Genomic DNA, 5,870 nt, shown 5'->3' on the forward strand with positions numbered 1-5,870 from the left:
GTGTGCGCGAGAGGGAAACAGAGGAGGGAATGGGGTCCAGGGGGAGAGAGGGGAGGTGCAGGGGGCGAGGGCGTCTCCGTGGCGTCGCGAGGGGGTCGGGGAGGAAGCAGGAGGTGGCTAGGGGGGGGAAGCAGGAGGTGGCCGAGGCAGCGTCGGCGAGCGCCACGCCTCGCCTCTGCTCGTCCTCCTGGCAGAGGAGGAAGAGGACAAAGGAGGAGGAGGTGGGCTGGGCCGGCTGGGGGGGAACTGGGCCGGCTGGTGGGCTGCACGGGTGAGGCCAGGTATGTCCTTCTCTCTCTCTTTTATTTTTTTCTTCTGTTTTGTTTTATTTAATTTCGTTTTGCCACTGTTTTGAATTTTAAACAAATTCAAACAATGCCAAAAACTCCTCTGAATAATTTTATTTGGCTAGATGGACTTTTCCAAAAGCTCATAATATTTCAGGGGTATTTGAAATTATATTCTAATTATATGAATATAATTCAAATTCAAATAGCTAATGATTTAAATTCAAAGTCCCAAAAATAAATCCTTAAAAATGTTCAATATTTTGGTTGGGACCAGAACCCTTACCAAAAATTATCAAACATTTAAGAAGAGCCTTTTGGAGCAATGAATGAGATTTCTAGGGTTTTTGCCCCTCTTTTATTTAGGGTTTTGAGGCTTCCAATATTCCTCAATTCAAGTTTCAAAAATATAGACATGATGCACACATGAAGCTAGGCTAGAGCAAAGCCAGAAGCTAGGGATGTGACACTGCTGCTTGTTTGTTGTATCATACGATTCTCACAAAATTATGTTGCTATCATTTACAATGCAATTCTTGTGTTACATAGTTGAGTTGTGAACACACTACCAAAACAAGGGGTGGGGGCGTAGCCTCTATGTAGTTCAACAATTTTAAAACTCCCCAATGCCGTATTGTCACAGCATTGGGCTACCCAAGGGAGCCCGAGAGGCCTCCACTAGGTCCCCTTCTGGTGTCCAACTTTGATGCTACCACTAGCATGTAGTTTCATTTCTGATACCTCCTAATCCTAGACCAAACCACACCATTCATGGACTCTTTCCACTCGTAACCCTAGATCGAATCATCCTTCACAGACTCTTTGCATGGGCGTAGATTATAGATGGCCGTGGAAAGAACATGCAAAATTCAAGTAACCTGGTGAGACCTCATTGGGTGGACATTTATATGGATGCAAACGCTCTTGGTTGCCTTTTATGGAGCTACCTCCAACTGGTTGATGTTTTCTATGAGGCCCTGTCTCTCCATGTGCATCTTAGTTTTTTGTCAGCCGATGTAGGTCCTCACAGTACATCCAGATGCTCTTATCATGACTTGGAGGTAGAAATTCAAGCAGCCCATGTTGGTGTACGCTCTTACCTTTAATTGAAGAAAAAAATGCAGGCAACTCATTTTGGTGTACGAGTGGGGCTTACGACTTTGTTACTATTGAGAGGCAGGGAAGTGAGCTTGGCTTGGCGGGAAATATAACTTTTTGTGTCACGTGACCTTGATTTCGTACTCGCTTCTAATCCAGCGCTCAGGCATACGTGCAACCGAGAACAACTTTATTATCGTCTTTCTACAAAATTAAGTGGTGCTAAGTGCCACTATGAAAATTCTTGCACTAATACGACAGTTGTTTGGACATCTTTTTCTCTCATGGGTGCAGTGCTGAGAGAACTAGTTTTGCCCATCTATATTTTTCCTCTTATCCTTGTAGACACGCACGTGAACATACACATCTTTGTTGCATGCGTAAACACACGAGGTCATGAACACACACGCTACCTAGTAACGCATACACTGACACGGGTGGGAGAATTACCATTTTCAATAGCATTTTCTCTAAGAACAACCAATTCTACCTAGTCATATGCTTTTAGTAACATTCTGAAGTTTACATAACTTCAAAATTGTCAAAATGTACTTAAGCCAGTATGATGTACAGACCCATATCTTCAGGAAATGAATTTGTGGAAAAAAAAATGAAACATGAAAGAACACATGAGCAAGCTTAACGGCATAGTCATGGTCCATTTACATGTAATGTTCTTGGAGAGGCAGTATATGTGTCACTGACTCTACTATGACCATGAGATTAATGCTAACCGTGGTGATAGGGATGCCTATTGCATCTCTTGCCACTACCATTATCTTCTTAATGACGCCGTCCTAGGGCAGGAGCCCATCCAACAGGCGACAACTTGTTCAAATTTGTGTGCTGGTGTTGATGCTTAGAGTTTTTTCCACCGTTGTGCCGATCCGCCAACAACGTTCCTAAGCACAACAATGCTAAACCAGTTCACCTATGCAAGGCACTAGTGTTCGGGAGATTAAGGCATGTAGGTAATGCATGATAGAAATTTTATTTCCGATACCTCCTAAACGTAGTTGAACTAGCTTTTGTAAGACCTTATCTAGTGAGCACGTATACGGTTATAGATGCTCTTCCCATGAACCATGCTCCAATAGGTTAATATCTTGTATGGGGCTCCCTAGTTCGCATCCGTTACATGAATTTGGTAGTTTAGGATTTGTAACCTGTCTCCTACCTTATCTCTAGGAGAGGTTTCTTGCCCTCCATGTCTGTACTCCTACATGTACTCGCCCGTAAGGCTGAATACAACATCCAATGCATTATGTCAACCATCCCTCCATATCCCCTCTAACAACCACTGCTTGATGAAGTCGTCACTATAATCCAGATGCCCATCAAGAGAAAGAGAAAACTGTAGGCAATTGGCCTGCATGTTTGGTATTCAAATTCATTGATTTTAAAACTCCCCAACTATGTATTGTCCCAGCATTGGGCGACCCAAGGGAGCCCGAGGAGCCGCCAGTGGGCCCCCATCTCGTCCAAGTCCGATGCCACCACCACTAGCATGTAGTTCTTTTTCTGATACCTCCTAATACTGGACCAAACTACAACATTCATGGACTATTTCCACTCCTAACAATAGATCGTATCACCATTCATGGACTCTTTGCACGAGCGCAGAATATAGATGGCAAGAATATGCAAAATTCAGATAATTTGGTGAGACCTCATCGGACATGTATACGGATGCATATGCTATTAGTTGCGTTTTATGGAGCTACCTCCAACTAGTTGATGTTTTCAACGAGGCCCTGCCTCTGCATGTGCACCTAAACATTTCGTCAGCCCGTGTTAGCGTACACTCTTATCTTTAATTGAAGAAAAATAAATCTAAACATATACTTTATAGTTCTTCTCTTGTTTGCCTGAAAAAAGATTCCGTTTATTGTTCAGTCGCATGCTGCACCTGGATTGACATATGACATGTTCTTAGGCCTCTCTTTTGTGTGTCGTTCTGCCAATCATGACCTTCCAGCCGCTGAAACCCTAGTTCTAGAGCATAGCAGATAAGTTGCAGGACTAAGTGCGAAGGTGTTCGGCTCAGACGGATGCAATCACCAAGCCGTGTAGGTATAGGACTAGTAGTATTAGGACTGGAATTCTAACCGTGTAGGTTAGCTTCCCTTGTCCTAACTACTATATATACTCGTACGTGATACCCATTGTAACCAGATTATCAGATCAAAGCAATACAAATCTCGGGAGCGACACGCTCCTGTTGCTATAACCCATTGAATCTCCTGTGTCGCGCGCGTGTATTCGTTGCGTCGTATCCGAGCGTCCGCCGGCGGAATACATCAAGCAGCTAGCCAGGCTAGCTAGCTTTGTTCGTCCGTCAACCAAGATCAATCAACTTGCTTGGACAGCTAGCTTGTATGCGTGTATCTTGGCCAAAAGCAACGGTCGACAATGAATCGCGTCGTACAAGTACGTCGGAAAATATTCAACGTGCAGGTTCTATGCCAACAGAGGGTGGGCTGAGACAGTCCTGGGAAGAGATGGTTGGTTGGCATTGTGGTGGGTGAGAGGATAGAGAGGTGGAGACCATGCACGATGATCGGCGGCGGGGGGTCGAGAGTAGTGGAGGAGGGTTTTTAGAGAGCCCGAGATATTTTATTTCCCTGAGCAGGAGACGAAGAGCATGTGTGTAAAAACAGTGGATTGACAAATATTTTACTATTGGCCGCACGGAGCAAGGAAGTAAGGAACATGGAGAAGGGATACACCAGTCTTACCCCCGCGACTCCACCCACACACAGGCCTAAGGCCCTTGATTAACGGAGGCAACCCGTCGGTTACCAATGTACGAGCTTGAATTGGACAGAACAGGAGTCTCCTGTAGCTGAAATGTGGCTGCGTTTACCACATCTATTAGCCCAGTACACCCCGTTGAAGAACCAGCGTGCTTGAGCTGGGCACCCTCACACATTCTAAAGGAGAGATTGGAGGCAAATGCAGACAGCTGACCTGCACATACGCCTCCTAGATTGAGTGATTCAAAAAATCCAGGCCCCCGTATTGTCTTAGACTTGGGCGAGCCGGGGAAGCCCCAGCCTCTGCCTCTAAGGTCACATCTCCTACAACTCCGGTGCTAACCCTACCATCGAGTTTTATTCCTAATACCTCCTAAGCCAAGATTGAACCATCTTTTGTGGACTTATATATTGCACGAGCTTAGATGATTGGTGATCATTGCACAGATATATGAAAAATTCAGCTCACGTTGTTGACCTCATCCGGTGTGCATGTATATGGAGGCAGATGCCCTTCGTTGCCTTTTATGTAGGTACCTCAAACATATCTTCTATGCGGCCCTGCTTCGGCACGTGCACTCCAATTTTCCGTCGGTTGAAGTAGGGCCTCACTCGTATATCTAGATGTTTTTATGTTTAATAGGAGGAAAAATGCATGGAGTAGGCGTTGGTACCCAAATAGGCTTTGCTATCATCGAGAGGGAGCCAGTGTGGGCTCGCCTTGGCTTGATATATTAAACCCATTAAGGGAGAAAGAAAGGGCCGATACTGTTCTATGCCAAGTGGCGCCGCTGGTTGCTGTGGTGGGAATCTGACTTGACATTTTGTAGGGCTAACGATTACCGGCAAGATTACTTTCAGTTAGGCACCAACATTATTGAAATTATTTTGTAGACCACATTACAAAAAAATTGAGTGGTTTAAGCTGAACCGCCCTCTCGGCAAACTATACTACAGCGATCATCATAATAATAGTGTCGTCCCACTACTCGGGTATCGTCACACCATTTAGGGCTCCAAAACCCGACAGAGTAGTAGAGTCCCGATGACCACCCACGACCACTGCCCGCGAGGAGAGGGATCTCATCACCTGCATGCACCACCTAGAAGGCAGGAACGAGCCCACCATCGCCTACCCGGAGCTCGGCCCGTTGTTTGTTTCATCCCAGTATAAGTCCTCCCTCGACTTGCAACCGAGCCCGTAGTTTTGTGTAGTTGTCCCAGTTGCGAGTCCACCATCTAACTTGCAACTGGGTCATAGTTTGTTTTCTTCCCTATTGCAAGTCCAATCCTTGACTCATAGTTGTCCTAGTTGCAAGTCCACCCTCGACTCGTAACTGGGAGCCGGCCTTTTTTTGTCCCCGTTGCAAGCCCACCCTTGACTCGCAACTGGGGTTCGACCTTTTTTTGTTCCAATTGTAAGTCCCCCTCTACTTGCAACTGGACCTGAACCTCTTTTATCCCAGTTGCAATTCCCCCTTCGACTCACAAGTGGGGCCCGACTTTTTTTCTAGTTGCAAGTCCAGCCTCGACTCGCAACTGGGGCTAACATTTTTCCCAGTTGCACCCCCCGATACTCGTAACTGGGACCTGACTTTTATTTCCTAGTTGCAAGTCCACCCTCAACTCGGAACTGGGTGTCCGACCTTTTTCCCCCAGTTACAAGTCCATCCTCGAGTCGCAACTGGGGCCTGGCCTTTTTTTCTCGGTTGTAATTGCACAGTAGACT

This window comes from Triticum dicoccoides, chromosome 4A (genome assembly GCF_002162155.2).
Source record: "Triticum dicoccoides isolate Atlit2015 ecotype Zavitan chromosome 4A, WEW_v2.0, whole genome shotgun sequence".
Taxonomy (NCBI): domain Eukaryota; kingdom Viridiplantae; phylum Streptophyta; class Magnoliopsida; order Poales; family Poaceae; genus Triticum; species Triticum dicoccoides.